This window comes from Rutilus rutilus (genome assembly GCF_951802725.1).
Source record: "Rutilus rutilus genome assembly, chromosome: 17".
In the NCBI taxonomy this organism is placed as follows: Eukaryota; Metazoa; Chordata; class Actinopteri; order Cypriniformes; family Leuciscidae; genus Rutilus; species Rutilus rutilus.
The window spans coordinates 2,521,162-2,540,930 of NC_140230.1; positions in this window are offsets into that span (position 1 = coordinate 2,521,162).

The following is a 19,769-nucleotide window of genomic DNA, read 5'->3' on the forward strand; positions in this document are numbered from 1 at the left end:
AAAATGCACTTCCGAATGCGTCTCTGTCCCCAGCATATCAAACCAAACTGACGCCCATGTGACATCGGCGAATGTCATTTTTATTTCCCGATGGCCGATGGCAGTTAACGAGGCAAATATCGGCCGTTACCGATGTTCAGCCGATGCATCGGTGCATCCCTACTATTTAGCACAAACAGGGCTACCATAATATGTGAGCAACAAGAATGTACATGTCTGCATTTTTGAGAGAATAATGTTTATGCGTGGTTATTGAAAAAACAAAAAACTAAAGTTTCTGAAATAAGACCACAAAACACACATTAAATATGTGCCAATAAGACTTTTGTCTAATGGATGTCATCGCCTAGTGTTTTTTCTTCAAAATTTTGTGAAAATCACCCTGCCTAATCCTTTACATAACACAATACATTGATTTGAATTTTGCAAAGCACTTTCTGTTTGGAAAGGCAATATTCGAGTGGGCGTCGACGATCATGCATATTTAGTGGTTCACACCTGAGGACCGCATACTTAATGAGCCATTCATTCAGGTGAGTCACTGAGCCACAAGAATGCAAGAGCAACAGTTGGAAGCATCTCAATTCTTTTTTATTTTTCCACATATTGTGCTTGCAATTTGGCCTATAATAGCCAAGGAAAACATGTAATTGTGCAGTTAATTCTCATACTGTATTTTCAGTTTTGGAATATTTATCCTCTCCCCAAATTTGTCACTAATAAAACACAATAAAAATTATTTAAAGAAAAGGCTTATATTTACCTTTTAATAGTTTGTTTACATCTACCTTGTAAATATTTTAATAAACAACAATTCAAGTGTAATCTTTCTTTGTACAAACTAAAGTATACATTTTATCATACATATTTCAAAGTTAAGGATTTGATTGATTATTTGATTATTTTTGACAAAAAAATTGGCAAATAAAAGCTTATTTGAGGTGGCAGATATTTTACAGTAAAAATGTATAATCTATCCAAAACTAATCAACGAAATGTTGTCTTTCATATGTCTGTAACATAGGTCTTTCATTTTTATTATAAGGAATATAAATGCTAATTTGCAGTTTAATACGTTGCTTATACAAATATATGTGCATACACACACACATATATATGTGTATATATTTATACACAAAAATAAATTTTATTTATATTTTTTATATACATAATATCCAAGGTAAACATGTCTAGTAATTGTGCAGTAAATTCTCATACTGTATTTTCAGTTTTGGAATATTTATCCTCTCCCCAAATTTGTTACTAATAAAACACAATAAAAATTATTTAAAGAAAAAAATTATATTTACCTTTTAATAGTTTGTTTACACTTACCTTTTGAGGGACATTTTCCCTTATTATTATTATTCCTCACAGCGCTGCGAGACGGTGTAAACAAGTAATGATCTGAATAAACTTGTGTTTTCTCGAGCTGATATGGGGCTCGAGAAAACACAGCCCCTCACAGGTTTGCGCCGTGGATTCCCGCGAGTCAGACGCGGATACTGTGTTTGTTTTAGGCTCGCGCAGTCTTCACTCGGACGCGCGCTTCAATCCGTTGTGGAGACTCTCTTTTCGTTCCAGTGAAATTACAAAACAAAATACACACAAACATGTGTGGTTGTATATCAGGCAGAGGCCTGATATACAACCACTGATAAACATAATCTGATTTGACAAAAAAAAAAAAACTATATGAGTGCGGATTCGAACTCAGAACCTCTGACACGCTAGGCAAATGTTCTACCACTAGACCACTTGAGTTCACGTTTTTACGTGTTCACGTATTTACTCACGTGAAAACTCGGTGTTTACTCGGCGTGATCAATTCGCTCTTGAACATGCTGCCGTTCGTCTGAGTTACAATCTTCCTCTGAGGAAAAGCCAAGGTGAGTTATTCCTCGCTGTCCAGGATCATCTGAACGGCGTCTTTACCGGAGAAACGCGCCATCCTCTCTAAACGCGATGAACTATCAGTGAATCTGATCTTATGAAACTTCGTCAAGTCAAGTCAAGTCATCTTCATTTATATAGCGCTTTTAACAATGTAGATTGTCTCAAAGCAGCTTTACAGAGATAAGCGTATAATTTAAGGTAACAGAGATTGTTTCGGCTTTACAGCAGAGTTAAGTTATTTCCATCTAAAGTTAGTTTTAATTGATTTGGTTCCGTCGCAATGATCATTTGTTATTAAATTAGGGGCCGCTAAGACGACACCATTCTCTCTACACAGACTTTAAACGCGAACCTGTGAGAAACGCTGATGGCGTTCACATGCGCATTTAGAATGGGTTCTATAGTTATGTGCGTTAGAATATACGTAGGTTTGGAATTCCCTACTAGCCAAGCCTAAACAAAATACTTGTCTTTCCTTATAAATTTTGATAAGGAATTTTATTTTATTTGTTGCTTTGGGGTAGGACCGCAAGACGAATTTTCCCGACAACGCCTTATCTGTAGAGTGGTAGTGGGATCCTCCATAGGGAGAGACTAGTTGGCACTTCAGCACTGCGTTGTCATCGGTCCAGGTGAAGGTCCTTCGTCAGATCTGGATACGGCCCGGATCCGGCAGGCTGCAGGAAAAACCTTGGGATAAACACAGACACTAAAATTAGCGTAGATGCCATTCTTCTCATGATGTAACGAGTACATCAGGATTTTTGGGAAGTGTTCCCGGTTCCGGCTGACCTAATCTATGCAGCATAACATTAAATTATAGAAGTCTATAATGTATTATGTGAAAGCTAGGTTAAAGAGATGTGTCTTTAATCTGGCTTTGAACTGACAGAGTGTGTCTGCTTCCCGGACAATGGTAGGAAGACTGTTCCAGAGTTTTGGTGCTAAATAGGAAAAGGATCTACCGCCAGCAGTCGATTTTGATATTCTAGGTATAATCAACTGGCCGGAATTTTGAGATCGTAATAGACGTGACAGACTATAATGCGTTAAGAGCTCGCTCAAGTACTGCGGAGCTAAACCATTCAGTGCTTTGTAAGTAATCAGCAATATTTTAAAATTTATGCGATGTTTAATAGGCAGCCAATGCAGTTTTGACAGAACTGGGCTAATATGGTCATACTTCCTGGTTCTGGTAAGAACTCAAGCTGCTGCGTTTTGAACCAGCTGTAGTTTGTTTATTAAGCATGCAGGGCAACCACCTAGTAGAGCATTACAATAATCTAGCCTTGAGGTCATGAACGCATGAACTAATTGTTCCGCATTTGTCAATGAGAGCATATGACGTAATTTAGATATATTTTTAAGATGGAAAAATGCAGTTTTACAGATACTAGACACGTGACTTTCAAATGAAAGATTGGTATCAAAGAGCACACCCAGGTTCCTAACCGACGATGAAGACTTAACAGAGCAGCCATCGAGTGTTAGACAGTATTCTAGGTTATTACGTGAGGAAGTTTTTTGTCCAATAATTAGAAACTCTGTTTTTTCAGAATTTAGAAGTAGGAAATTACAAGTCATCCAATTTTTTATATCAGCTATGCATTCCGTTAATTTTGTGAATTGATAAGTTTCGTTAGGTTTTGAAGAAATATAGAGCTGAGTATCATCGGCATAACAGTGAAAGCTAATTCCATGCTTCCTAATGATATCTCCTAAGGGTAGCATGTACAGAGTGAACAGCAGCGGTCCTAGTACTGAGCCTTGTGGTACGCCATACTGAACTTTTGATCGATGAGACATCTCATCATTTACTGCTACAAACTGATAACGGTCAGATAAGTATGATTTAAACCATGCTAGTGCAATTCCACTAATGCCAACATAATGTTCTAATCTATTTAAAAGAACGTTGTGGTCAATGGTGTCAAACGCAGCACTAAGATCGAGTAACACTAATAGAGAGACACAACCACGATCGGATGATAAGAGCAAATCATTTGTGACTCTAACGAGAGCTGTCTCAGTACTATGGTACGGTCTAAATCCGGACTGGAAATCCTCGCAGATATCATTTCTTTCAAGAAAGGAACACAGTTGTGAGGATACTGCCTTTTCTAATATCTTTGACAGAAAAGGTAGATTCGAGATCGGCCTGTAATTGACTAATTCTGAAGGATCAAGTTGCGTTTTTTTAACAAGCGGTTTAATCAAAGCCAGCTTAAAGTTTTTTGGTACGTATCCTAGAGACAAAGACGAATTAATGATATTAAGAAGAGGATCTATGACCTCTGGAAGTATTTCTTTCAGTAGCTTAGTCGGTATAGGGTCTAACATACATGTTGTAGATTTAGATGATTTAATGAGTTTAGTAAATTCTTCCTCTCCTATAGCAACGAATGAATCAAATTTTTCCTCAGGGAGACTACAATGCACTGCCTGATGCGATACTGTAGTAGACGGTTGCATAGTTATAATTTTGTCCCTGATATTATCAATCTTATAAGTGAAGAAGTTCATAAAGTCATTACTTAATTCCATTCAAGATGGCGCCGCGGATGGCTGCCTCGGTGTGGAGCTCTCCAGTCATTGTGTTGTTTTTGTTCGTTTGTTCTGCGTTTAGTCATTCTTTTCCTATCAGTTTCACCAAAGACGAACTTCTGGACATTAGGAAACACACACCAGACAAGTTTTTTACAGATTTTGATTACTCAGACGTTTTACTGGACATTCTCGTTGGAGGCGCAGCGGTGTTGTTAAAACGCGCGGTCAGACGCAAACGCGGGAAGCGCGCCGGCGCGCTGGTTAAACTCCGCGAGCGCGGCCTCCGCACTGCACTACCCAGTATTCATCTTGCGAATCTCCGATCTCTTCCTAACAAAATGGACGAACTTCTTCTCCTCACCCGCACTAATAAGGACTTTTTAAACTCCGCTGCTCTGTGCTTCACTGAAACCTGGCTGAGTGAAGCCATACCGGACAACGCACTACATCTGCCGGGCTTCCAGCTGTTCCGAGCGGATCGCATCGCGGAACTAACGGGGAAAACGAGAGGTGGTGGATTGTGTTTCTACATTAACGAAAGTTGGTGTTCAGATGTAACAACACTGAAGAAGATGTGCTCTCCTAATTTAGAGGCGCATTTCATAAACTGTAAACCTTTCTACTCGCCGCGGGAGTTTTCCTCATTCATTCTCGCGAATGTTTACATTCCTCCAGACGCGTGTGTGAGCGCGGCGCTACAACAGCTGGCTGAACATATAGCTGAAATGGAACAAAGGTACCCAGACTCTCTTTTAATCATTCTTGGGGATTTTAACAAAGCAAATCTCTCCCGTGAACTGCCAAAATACAGACAGCATGTTACATGTCCTACCAGAGACAGTAATATATTGGACCACTGTTACACCACGATAAAGAATGCGTATCACTCCGTCCCACGGGCAGCTTTGGGGCTCTCTGATCACTGTTTGGTTCATCTTATACCGACCTACAGGCAGAAACTGAAATCAGCTAAACCTGTATTAAGGACTGTAAAAAGATGGACCAACGAAGCAGAGCAGGATCTACAGGCCTGCTTCGATTGCACTGATTGGACTGTTTTTGAAGCTGCAGCCACCGATCTGGATGAGCTCACAGATACTGTAACATCATATATCAGTTTCTGTGAGGATACATGCATTCCTACCAGGACATTCTTATCATTCACTAATGATAAACCATGGTTTACTGGGAAACTCAAACAGCTTCGTCATGCCAAAGAGGATGCTTACAGAAGTGGGGATAAAATCTTGTATAACCAGGCCAGAAACAAACTGACAAAGGAGATCAGAGTTGCTAAAAGAAGCTACTCTGAAAAGCTGAAAAACCAGTTTTCAGCCAACGACCCGGCATCAGTCTGGAGAGGCCTGAGGAACATCACCAACTACAAATCACCATCCCCCCCATCTGTGGAGAATCAACAACTGGCTGACACTCTCAATGCATTCTATTGCAGGTTTGAGCAGCCCAGACTCACACCTCACACCCGCCCTGATGTGCACTTCACACATCCACCATCACCTCCTGCAACCCCTCTCCTCCCCCCTTCTGCCATCCAACCTGAGCTTAAGGTCTGTGTGGAGGACGTGAGCAGAGTCTTCAAAAAACAGAAGACTAGGAAAGCTTCAGGCCCAGACGGCATCTCATCTGCTTGTCTAAAAGCCTGTGCTGACCAACTGGCCCCAGTCTTCACGCAGATCTTCAACAGATCATTGGAGCAGTGTGAAGTTCCCTGCTGCTTCAAACGCTCCACTATCATTCCGGTTCCCAAAAAAACTAAAATCACTGGACTTAATGACTACAGACCTGTCGCTCTCACGTCTGTGGTCATGAAGTCGTTTGAAAGACTGGTGTTGGCCTATCTGAAGGACATCACCGGACCCCTGATGGATCCCCTTCAGTTTGCTTACAGAGCAAACAGGTCTGTGGATGATGCAGTCAACATGGGACTGCACTATATCCTGCAACATCTTGACAGACCTGGGACTTATGCACGGATCCTATTTGTGGACTTCAGTTCGGCCTTCAATACCATCATCCCTGATCTTCTCACAGCCAAACTGACTCAGCTCTCCATGCCATCCACAATCTGTCAGTGGATCTCCAGCTTCCTGACGGACCGGCAGCAGCTAGTGAGACTGGGGAAACTCACATCCAGGACCCTCACCATCAGCACTGGCGCCCCCCAAGGGTGCGTTCTCTCCCCACTGCTCTTCTCCCTGTACACTAATGACTGCACTTCTAAAGACCCCTCTGTCAAGCTCCTGAAATTTGCAGACGACACCACTGTCATCGGTCTCATCCAAAATGGTGACGAGTCTGCTTACAGACTGGGGGTTGAACAGCTGGCTGTCTGGTGCAGCTATAACAACCTTGAGCTGAACACGCTCAAAACAGTGGAGATGATCGTGGACTTCAGGAGAAACACCCCAGCACTCCCCCCTCTCACCATCATGAACAGCACTGTGGAAGCAGTGGAGTCATTCAGGTTCCTGGGCTCTACCATCTCCCAGGACCTGAAGTGGGCAAATCACATTGACTCCATTGTGAAAAAGGCCCAGCAGAGACTCTACTTCCTTCGCCAGCTGAAGAAGTTCAATCTGCCACAGGAGCTGCTGATCCAGTTCTACTCAGCCGTCATTGAGTCTGTCTTAAGCACTTCCATCACTGTCTGGTTTGGTTCAGCTACCAAATCGGACATCAGGAGACTACAACGGACAGTCCGGACTGCAGAGAGGATTATTGGTGCCCCCCTGCCAACCCTCCAGGACCTGTACTCTTCCAGAGTGAGGAAGAGAGCAGGTAAAATCATCACAGACTCCACTCACCCTGGACACCCCCTGTTTGAACTGTTACCGTCAGGACGGCGACACAGATCACTGGCCACAAGAACTTCCAGGCACAGGAACAGTTTCTTTCCACAGGCCATTTCCCTTCTGAACACTTAACATGCCCCCCAAAGCATATGCCTGTAAGTGCAATACTCCCACTGTCTAGTGCAATAAACTCAGGTGATATTTATATCTATATTATTCATACTACTCAAAATACTGTAAATATGTTTATAATCTGTAACATGCGCTAGACTCCCACTGTCTAGTGTAATATTCTCCAATTCAGGTGATATTTATATTATTCATACTACTCAAAATACTGTAAATATGTTCATAATCTGTAAATGTTTATTCAGACTAAACCCAACTGTGACCCTACTTTTTTACTTTTATACTATTTTTATTTATTTTTTATATATTTTCATTCTTAGAATTTGTATTACTATGTTCTTGTTGTATTTGTATTTGTATATGTGCACTGGAAGCTTCAGTACCAAGAAAAATTCCTTGTGGGTGCAAGCACACTTGGCAATAAAGCTCTTTCTGATTCTGATTCTGATTCTGATTCTGATTCTACTGCTGTGTTGCTTGGAAACTTCGGTGCTTGAAGCTTTATTTTTCGTTAGTTTAGCCACCGTTTCAAATAAATACCTAGGATTATGTTTATTTTCTTCTAATAGGGTTGAAAAATAAGCAGATCTAGCAGCTTTTAAAGCCTCTCTGTAAGTAATTGAGCTCTCTTTCCATGAAATGCGAAATACCTCTAGTTTTGTTTTCTTCCAGTTGCGCTCCATTTTTCTGGCTGCTCTCTTAAGGGCCCGAGTGTGCTCGTTGTACCACGACGACACTTCGTGTTTTCAAGGCATTGATCGGGGGGCGGGTGCGAAGCATAGATCACCTAAACTATTTACCATGTCAATAGCGCCGGGGGCGGGGCGGCCTCAGTTCATTATAGAGATAATTAGGCAGAAGGAAAAAACGGTACCTCTCCTTGCTTTCAAACGGATTACATGAGTTGAAAACATTTGTTTTTTTTATTAATTACTTCATTTAAAAGAAGAGATTTCAAGCTTCATAAAGACATATATCACGTGCCTGTGTGAGAAGTATTCGCTGAGTTATGATTCATTTTCGGACGCGTTTCAGAATGGACTACACGGACAGAGAGAAGGCAGAACTCGCTCCGTGATTATTTTTCTTAATTTGGCGAAAAGCACAACACTTTGTTTTTATTGTGAGTATACAGAAAAATAATACACATTTAACAGAATCGATTGATGTATGAAACTCCTATGGAAAATCAAATTCAACAGAGTATTTATGAGTTTCTTTTACACTGATAAAAAAAAAACGAGCTGGTATCGCCGGCGATACCGCCGACCTCAGGGGGTTAAACAAGCAAATAAAACCACTCACCATGTGTTTTAAATCATAACAGGGTTTGTTTTTTTTATCCCAGGTTCAAATATTGAGCAAAATGCCGTTGATGCCATTAATACATGTAAGTACGTATTAACTATTATTTTTATTAATTAAAATGAACGTATTTTAATTTAGTCTTTTCATAAATTAAATTGAAATCATTTTAATTTTGTATTTTTTTAATTCACAGTGGTTGCTCATGCAACTGATCCAGACAGCGCAGCCGATGGTAAAACAAGATCCATCTATCCATCGCTCTAATTTTTAGATGTCTTTCATGCTTATGAGAAATCAAATTTTATTTTTTAGATTTCATACAATTTATCACCCAACCAGGCTTCGAGACGGTCATCGATTTCACACAAGAAGGGAATGAAGATCCCACTGTCAAAGTAAACGTCTCCCCTAACCCCACCCCGACGCCTGTTGACAATCAAATAGTTCCTGGATCCAACGACGACAAACCACTTCCTGGACCCAGCGGTGAATCAGCAAGAAAGAAGACTAGAAAAACGGATCGTCCTACCTCACCGACCAGTCCTGGACCCAGCGGTGAATCAGCAAGAAAGAAGACTAGAAAAACGGATCGTCCTACCTCACCGACCAGTCCTGGACCCAGCGGTGAATCAGCAAGAAAGAAGACTAGAAAAACGGATCGTCCTACCTCACCGACCAGTCCTGGACCCAGCGGTGAATCAGCAAGAAAGAAGACTAGAAAAACGGATCGTCCTACCTCACCGACCAGTCCTGGACCCAGCGGTGAATCAGCAAGAAAGAAGACTAGAAAAACGGATCGTCCTACCTCACCGACCAGTCCTGGACCCAACGGTGAATCAGCAAGAAAGGAGACTAGAAAAACAGATCGTCCTACCTCACCGACCAGTCCTGGACCCAGCGGTGAATCAGCAAGAAAGAAGACTAGAAAAACGGATCGTCCTACCTCACCGACCAGTCCTGGACCCAACGGTGAATCAGCAAGAAAGAAGACTAGAAAAACGGATCGTCCTACCTCACCGACCAGTCCTGGACCCAACGGTGAATCAGCAAGAAAGAAGACTAGAAAAACGGATCGTCCTACCTCACCGACCAGTCCTGGACCCAGCGGTGAATCAGCAAGAAAGAAGACTAGAAAAACGGATCGTCCTACCTCACCGACCAGTCCTGGACCCAGCGGTGAATCAGCAAGAAAGAAGACTAGAAAAACGGATCGTCCTACCTCACCGACCAGTCCTGGACCCAGCGGTGAATCAGCAAGAAAGAAGACTAGAAAAACGGATCGTCCTACCTCACCGACCAGTCCTGGACCCAACGGTGAATCAGCAAGAAAGGAGACTAGAAAAACAGATCGTCCTACCTCACCGACCAGTCCTGGACCCAGCGGTGAATCAGCAAGAAAGAAGACTAGAAAAACGGATCGTCCTACCTCACCGACCAGTCCTGGACCCAGCGGTGAATCAGCAAGAAAGAAGACTAGAAAAACGGATCGTCCTACCTCACCGACCAGTCCTGGACCCAGCGGTGAATCAGCAAGAAAGAAGACTAGAAAAACGGATCGTCCTACCTCACCGACCAGTCCTGGACCCAACGGTGAATCAGCAAGAAAGAAGACTAGAAAAACGGATCGTCCTACCTCACCGACCAGTCCTGGACCAAGCGGCGAACCACCAAGAAAGACTTATCGTTTTACAGCGGTGGTCCGACCTGAACCGAGCGGCGAACTATCAAGAAAGACTTATCGTTTTACCCCGGCGATCAGTCCTGAGAGCCCTCCAGACAGCAAAACTGTTTGTCTGACGCATACCGAAACCCATAGCAGATTAGACGCATTGCGCGCTGAGCTCCGTGCCTATCACCTCGAGACACGCAGCCGATTCGATGTGCAGGATCGCTTTATTCAGGATCTAGCCAATGAAATATCCAGTCGTGTCAATGCTATGAGCACGCACTTTGAACAGCAGTTTGATAGAAATGATCGCAGGGTGGACGAATACCATCGGGAATTGATGCTCGTTATTCATCACCTTATTCTCACCATCATAGATGAGACGAGAGAGTAAAATTGAGTATAGGTGTATTCTAAGTAATTCTTATATTGCACGTCTGCTATGATTTTTTTTATACTCTATGATTTTTATACTCTGATATTTCATGTATGATTTTATACTCTGATAATGTAATATTTCATGTATACCCACTGATTTTTATACTCTGATATTTCATCTATGCTTTTTATACTCTGATATTGTAATATTTCATATATGCTTGTTTTAACTCTATGATTTTGTAATAGTGCGTGTTTTGGTCTGAAATCTAAAAATGGAAGGGTCAGATGACACAGAACTGTCACCGGACGAGATTGAAATGCTAAGTATACTGCCCGATTCTTTAGAACAGTATTTGTTTAATCTAGAATCCCCTGCTATTTTCGATCTTTTTGAATTAGCTGTAAATCCAAATATGAATTTGTTTGATCCTCTGCCAAGCGTAGACAACAACCCGGTGTTACAATATGGCTGTGTTTTAAACAGCCCACCAGCAGCATGTACCGCCGCTGGACCAAAACCAGACCACGGGCTGTACCCACACGGACGAGGAAAGATCGCTCTCGGGCTGTTGGGTCAGTATCGAGCTTTTAAAAGCCATCGAGAAGGGCTATGTGGTAGCCAAGATAGACGAGGTTTGGCATTTTCCACAGCGGTCAGACACGTTGTTTGCCGAATACGTAAAAACCTTCTTGCGTTTGAAACAACAAGCGTCGGGCTACCCTTCGAACGTCGTCACGGATGCTGAGAAAGAGGTGTACATTCGTGACTATTTTGAAAAAGAGGGGATTCAACTCGATCCGGAAAAAATCAAGTACAATGCCGCCCAAAGGGCAATCACTAAATTAATTCTAAATAGTTTGTGGGGACGCTTCTCTTTAAGACAGAACTTACCTCAAACGACTCTGGTGACTGACCCCGAAGATTTCACCAGAATTGTTTTTGGCAATACCGACACGTTGGCCTATTTCTCATTCATCTCAGATGACGTTGATCTCGTCCAGCATAAACCCGACAAAGACGATGTTTGCAAGGCGCGCGACGTAAATGATTTTCTAGGCGCTTTCACTACCGCACACGCCCGACTGGAATTGTACGAATTGATGGACAGACTAGGCGACCGTCTGCTATACTCTGACACAGACAGCGTCGTATTTGTGTCTAGGGACGGCGACTGGGAGCCGCCTCTGGGTGATCATTTAGGGGAGCTGACGAGCGAATTAGACCAAGATGATTATATAACGACCTTCTGTGCCAGCGGCCCCAAATCGTATGCTTTCGAGACGGTCAAAGGTAAAGTTTCTATGAAAGCTAAAGGTATAACTCTGAATGCTAAAAATTTCCCGAGCTATCTGTCTAGAATCCCTGATTGGTCTGGTTGACAGCTATATGACGTCGAATGATAGATCCAAATACATCCTGGCTCAGATGGAAAACATTGTGAGAGACTCTCACACTGCACAACAAATCAGTCGTTAAAAGGTTTAAGGTCGTCTACAATAAACGTCAGCTTTTAAGCGACTATAGCACGCTTCCTTATGGCTACTGATCAGATGATGCACAGAGGTGGTCAGGATGTGTCCAATTTTGATTTCAGACTTCAACACCCTCCAACACTCCGGAAAGTCTTTTTTTGTAAAACTTTTGTTGGAAAAAGGTTTGAATATCATTTCCAAGAAAATTGAAAACATTGTTTGGTTGTATGATTGCTGGCAAACTTTGTATGATGATTTACTTCAATTGTATGACATTAAATGTATACAAGGAATACCCCAGACTCTGAATGATGATGATTTACTACCTGTTACCACCACTAATCTTCTCATGGTTGACGATCTTATGCAGCAAGCTAGCGCTAACGTTGAACTCCAGCGAGTGTTCACGTAATATTTCCACCACCGCAATCTCAGCTCTATTTACATAGGGCAAAATGTATTTGCACAGGGAAAGTCCAGCCAAACCATCAGTTTAAACGCCAATTATATGATCCTGTTCAAAAATCCGCCTTATTTTACAATCGGCGTCCGACGAATTCATTTTAGCGCTCTGCGATGTGGCTCTAAACATTTTCTATGGCGTCATTCCGATCAACAGACAGCAGTACCAAAAACTGAAAAAGAGAAAAGAGGATATTCAATTTGTAGCCAATAAAAAAATTGGCATAGCGGCCAAGAAACGAGTCTTCAACCAGAAGGGAGGGTTCCCTGTTACCGCTCCTAAGCATCGCCGTGCCGTTTCTCACGAGCTTGATAGCAAATCGTTAGGATGGAGTATGCCGAGAAGATGTATTTAGTCCCTCACCATCAACTGGATAAGCTCAAGAGTGAAAATGCTCGCGAGAACATTCAACAGACCGTGGAGAACGATTTGGACGCCGCCATAAGAAATATTTTACGCCGCACCGATTTGAATCCTTACGAAAAAGTCAAACTTTACACCCATACCCTGAGCAGGTTTTTGACCATCGTTAAACAGGGGGATCGTGAGAGCGGTGTTTTAACGCTTTCGTTACCCGATCTTGATCCCGGTCATAAAGACGAATCACCGACTGGTGCTAACGTTGAAGACGGTAAAGCTGACGGGGGTGTCGTCGACGAAGTTCTGAAGAACGTACCTTCGAGAAGTGTGAAAAACAGAAGATACATATTAGACAAGATGTCTAAAGCTAAAGGACTAAAGCGTTCCTAAAAACAGATTTTCTTGATTCGAAACACGAGAGCCGGCGGGTATGGAGAACGATTTTAGACAGTCCCTATCGATGGGGTACTTGGCCGTTGTCGAGAGCAGCGTCTGGGCGTGAGCGAGTCTCACCGGCGGCGATACAGAAACTTTTTTGACAAATAGGGACTTTTTATTAATCCATTATATGTAATTTGTAAGCCACGTCGTCGGACCTCATCAGACAGAATTCATCTTTCACTCTTATAAATCGTAACTTAACGTCCAAAGAATATATCGCTGTGTATGGGGGCAAGAAGTTCCACCTCCCTGCTTCGACCTGTGTAGGTCGATCTCTTCGTCAACCCCTCGTTACGGCCTGCGGGGTCACGCACATCCATGTGACCGGCTGTGTCTTTGTGAAACAGCCCGGCGGAGAAAATAGATTCCAGCGTATCTTTACCGTAGTTGAGCAGACTTTCGATGATGCAGCGATAGGGATAAGTTCCGGAGCTTTGAGATATCAGGCGGTCGCCGAGGGTTACGTCGACTTGTGAAAACATAGTAGCAGCCAGGTAGTTTATCGGACCCACCGTTGCCGGGTGGAGGATATCGTCTCAAATAATCCAAATAATCATTGCCGTTGCCGGCGATAAAAAACTCCAATGGTGCAGAGTCCGATAGGGGTGTAAATCGGACAGTTCATCACGATACGATACGATATCGATTCTCTCAGCCAGCGATACGCTATTTTCCGATACTTCAAAAAATTCCACGATACGATTTGATTCGATTCAGGGCTATATCGATCGATTAATCGATATTTAGATATTATGTTCACACAACCAGTTACATTTTTATTAACTCACAAATGCAATCAAAATATATAACATGAACATTTAATTAAACTCTTTGAAAATTGCACACCCTCTCCCAATTGGGACATTTATAACAGAAGAGGTCATTTGCAAGTACTCCGTTCTTATTCATTTGCATAAATCATGTTTTTTATTATTATTGTGCATTCCAAGTAATATCAATCAAACTGCAGCTGGGTTGATTTGATTAATAATAATAATAATAATAATAATAATAACTTAAAAAATACAGGTAAATTACAAAATTAAAGTTAATTGAAAGTAAGCTTTAACAAACTATTTGTAATATTTGCACTAGTCTATCTCACTTGTGTATTATAAGAAATATCACTCACCCTATAAAGCCCACAACAATAAGAGAAGCATTAGATAAGGCAATGGGGCAGTGTGGAGAAAAAATTCTCTGATAGCCGAGGCACTCCTTAATTAAAATGTCTTTATTGCAAAAATGACATGTCCTAACTGGACAACTTTAAAATGCCCACGCGTAGCGGCATGGGGCCTTCTTCAGGGCATGTAGGCAGGGCATGTAAGGCAATGGGGTTTCACTTTTATGTGTTTTTGTAGTGCTGTCATGAAAGCTATGTCTACAAAGGTTTTAACCAAATTTGAGTTTCCAGAAATATGATTTCTGAAGTATTTTGTATGCATGTCTTGATGTGTCATATTTTGCAGTGTTAACAATGCACTTAAGATTGCACCCCTGTGTTAAGTACCCTTTTCTGCTTTTTAGAGAAATTCAGGAGAAAAAAAAATACAAAGTAAGAAAATTAAAGGGATAGTTCGGCCCAAAATGATATTTAACTCATGATTTACTCACCCTCAAGCCGTTCGAGATGTATATGTCAATCTTTTTTCAGACTAACACATTTTCAGTTATTTTAGAAAATGTCTTAGATCTTTCAGTGGTTATAATGTGAAGCTATGGGGTCCACCTCCTTCAAGTCCCAAAATGTGCATGCATCCTTCACAAAAGTTAATGTGTGTGTTCACGGAGATGGATGCTGGCGTATGACGTAGCGTAGGAAGCGTCGTGACATAGAACGAACGTAGAGTTTTGTTTTGCTCTGCTCTCTGGCTGCGCTGTCACGTTCGTTCTACGCCACGACGCTTACGCTACGTCATACGCCAGCATCCATCTCCGTGAACGCGCGTCGACCGCTATACCGGAAGCCAGTTATTTTCGTTTATAAAGTTTTAAATATGTATATTTTTACGACAAAACCGCACGGATTACCCTCAGAAGGCCTTCGTTTATCCCCCTGGAGCCGGATGGATTACTTTTGTGAAGGATGCATGCACTTTTACTTTTAATAACTACTTTTAATAACTTGAAAGTACTTTTAATAACTAGCCAATACTGCATTGGGGAAAAACTACTAAAACCTTAGTTAAGCAAAATGATCTTGCATACTCTAATGTACTTAAAGTATCAAGAGTAAAACTATGTATTCTGCAGGAAAAAAAAACATTTAAACTATATACTTTTGTGTAGTTTAATGTAAAATCATATGTGAGGGGGAAAAAAGTACTTCAGTAGGTTACTTCACATTTGTGCGTGAATAATTAACGAAATATGCAGTTCCGAAAATTAAAGTAACAAAATGTAGGTCTATTCACGAGTTCACACTTACATATAATTTAAATGGGTAAGTTTAATGCGTATATGGCGTGCTGTCCGGAGGGAGGGCTCCGAGCTCGGAGTTCAGCCCGAACCCAGAGTACTCCCCCCGTATGTAAGTGTTTAGTACTAGAAGTGTGGAGAAGGGGTGGTGGAGGGATGCTGCAAAAACTGTCAATGGAATGAGGTGAGACTGCTGAGTATTTATACCTCTCACCATTGATTGCTGAGTGCTTTCCACTTGTGTTAATTATCTGAACGTGCTCCTCCCGAACCTTGTTAATAAAACATCATTTCACGAGTTCACACTTACATATAATTTAAATGGGTAAGTTTAATGCGTATATGGCGTGCTGTCCGGAGGGTCAGCCCGAACCCAGAGTACTCCCCCCAAAGCTAAAGCAGAGGACAGCCGCCGGACTAAAGATCCCCCAAATGAGTGCCGAGTTGGCGGGCTGGTATCTCAAGAAGGCCTGGATGCTTGACCGGGAAAGCCCGTAATGGTGGCTCCCTGCCCGGCTGACGTCCCCTGTTGGTCTGTAAACGGGAGCGGTTTGTAGTTTACAGAACAGGAAGGTGGGTGCTTGCCTCTGAGATTTCCTCGCACTGCGTTGCTGGAAGAAAAGAGAAAACATTAGTACTCTACTGGGGAAGTTCTCACTCCGTCCACTGTGAGACCAATGCTCGCTGGACGGAAAGGAAACAGGAAAGTGAGTGCTTGCCCGGGAGATTTTCTCACATTGCATCATTGGATGAAAAGAGAAAACGTAAGTGCTCCACTGGGAAAGTTCTCACTCCGTCCACTGAGAGACCAATGCTCGTTGGACGGAAAGGAAACAGGAAAGTGAGTGCTTGCCCAGGAGATTTTCTCACACTGCATCATTGGATGAAAGAGAAAACGTAAGTGCTCCACTGGGAAAGTTCTCACTCCGTCCGCTGTGAGACCAGTGCTCGCTGGACGGAAAGGAAACAGGAAAATGAGTGCTTGCCCAGGAGATTTTCTCACACTGCATCATTGGATGAAAAGAGAAAACGTAAGTGCTCCACTGGGAAAGTTCTCACTCCGTCCGCTGTGAGACCAATGCTCGCTGGACGGAAAGGAAACAGGAAAATGAGTGCTTGCCCAGGAGATTTTCTCACACTGCATCATTGGATGAAAAGAGAAAACGTAAGTGCTCCACTGGGAAAGTTCTCACTCCGTCCGCTGTGAGACCAATGCTCGCTGGACGGAAAGGAAACAGGAAAGTGAGTGCTTGCCCAGGAGATTTTCTCACGCTGCATCATTGGATGAAAGAGAAAACGCAAGTGCTCCATTGGGAAAGTTCTTACTTCGTCCGCTGTAAGACCAATGCTCGCTGGACGGAAAGGAAACAGGAAGGTGAGTGCTTGCCCAGGAGTTTCTCATACTGCATCGCTGGATGAAAGAGAAAATGTAAGTGCTCCACTGGGAAGTTCTCACTCCGTCCGCTGTGAGACCAATGCTCGCTGGACAGAAAGAGGAGACAGTAAAGAAGAGACAGTAAAGAAGAGAATTTTTTTTTTTTTTTTTTTTTTTTTTTTACTCGATGAGGGTTTGGTGAGCTTTTTTAATATGGAACCGGTTGGTCCTGATGTAGCTTTGGAAAGCATCGGAGGACCATCTCCCAAGGGCTTGAATCTGCTGTTGGGAGAGGCCTTTTTGGGCTGCTGAAGTTGCTGCCCCGATGCGGAATGAGTGACTTGAAAAATTCTTTGCTGGAACGCCTGACTGTTGGAGAACGGATTTGAGGTGTTTCTGGAACCAAAAACGTGTCACGGGTTTTTTGGATTCATCTAAGAACAGGGGTTCCAGAGGAGATTTAGCCTGAGAACTTCTCCATTGCAGGTATGCCAGAATTGACTGGTATGGTTGGATTTGCGAAGCGAGGTTAAAAATGTAGATGAAGTGACCTTTTTTGGTTTGGTCAGTCTTACTTTGTTTGATCAAATATGAAATGGTTTCGCCATCTAGTACTGATAAGTCTGAGATGGTGGGATGGATTTTTGGGTCAAATTTGGAAGTGATGGCGAGTTCTGAGCATCTAAGAAAGCCGAAAAAGGCTAAGATAAACATGGCGTCGAGTGTGCGAGCGATATCAAGAGTTTGGTAGCCTGTGCGAAGGGTGCGAATACAAATGGTGAGAATGTCTAGCGTTATAGGTTGCCTGGCGTCGGGACGGGTAGGCTGGGATCTTTGAATCCCTTTAATCAGGAGTGAGGTTTGTGAATTGTTTATCTCAGAGGAGGGAGCGCCGTACATCAATTTATGAAAAAACTGGATGCCGCTTAAATAACCTTTGATGGACCCAACTTGCAGGCCCTTAGAGATATTAAGGTAGGAGATAAAAGAGGTGATTGAGAGAAGAGAAAAATCAGGGAAAGGCAAGTTATAAGAGACATGGAACGTTTTAAAACATCTCCAAGCAGTAACATAGGATTGAAGGGTCCTGGGAGATACTGCTTGGAGGATAGTGTCGAGTGATGCGTCAAGCAGAGGTTTTAACGGATGGGTTACGGGAATATTAGTTCTGAATAGCGAGGAACTGGAGTTGGGAATTGATCCGCCTCTGGAGCCAGCATCCTGAATTTCTGAAACAGAAAACGAGACAGAGAGTCAGCGATTTGGTTTTTTGACCCAGGGATGTGTTTAGCAATGATAATGAATTGGTCGCAAGCCGAAATCCAGATGAGACGTCTTAAGAGTGGCATCAGAGCTGGTGAATGGGAACGGCCTTTGTTAATGCAATGCACTGTTGCGTCGTTGTCGCAATGCACTAAAACGCTACTTGCGGCCCATTCTTTTCCCCACAGGAAAGCTGCTACCACGAGAGGGTAAAGCTCGAATAGAGCTGAGGATTGAGATATGTCCTGGAGCTGAGGTGGCCACGGAGCCGCGAACCAACGACCTTGGTAAAAACCCCCGAACCCTATAGAGGGGGCAGCGTCTGTAAACAATTGGATGTCGGTGGGGGATGAAACAAGGTTGTTGTAGAAAAAGGAGAGGCCGTTCCACTGTTTAAGAAAAGTTATCCATAGCCCAAGTTCGTCGCGACATGCTTGGGTTATAGAAATGCGATCTTCTAGTGAGTGGACGGAGGACGCGAGTGAGAGGAGATGCGCGATGAAGGGGCGGCCCTGCGGGATGATGCGCATTGCGAAGTTTAGATGTCCGAGCAGGGACAGGAGTTCGCGTTTTGAAAAATTAGATTCTTCGAGGAAAGTAGAAGAGACGAGGATTATTCGATCGATTTTTTCTTTGGGGAGGGATGCTTGGAGTTTGTCTGAATCCAAATGAATTCCTAGGAACTCGATAGATGTTGCAGGGCCCATGGTTTTTTCCTGTGCGATAGGAATTCCTAGCTCTGAGAAAACGTTTTGTACCGTGAGGAGGTGCGCAGCTGGGATAGCATCGGGAGGCGAGATTATTAGAAAATCATCTAACAGATGAATAAGGTAAGGAATTGCGTAGTTGTTCGACAAGATCCAGCAAACGGCTTCTGATAGCATATCAAATATTTTCGGGCTGCTTTTGCATCCGAATGTTAAACGTACTGCGAAATAATATTTCCCAAGCCAGCGCACTCCAAAAAGATGCCATGAACCTGGATGGATGGGCATTACTTTGAAAGCAGATGTGACGTCGAGTTTTGCGAGCCAAGCACCCTGACCTGCGATTTTGATCATATCGATAGCTTGATCTATGTCGTGGTATTTGAGCGAAAATTCATCGAGAGGGATCAAGCTGTTTATGCTTGGGAACGGGGAATTATGCGGGGCTGATAAGTCGATTATTAGACGTTTTTTACCCGAGAATTTCCTTGTAGCCACTCCGATGGGGCTGATACGAAACAGATTA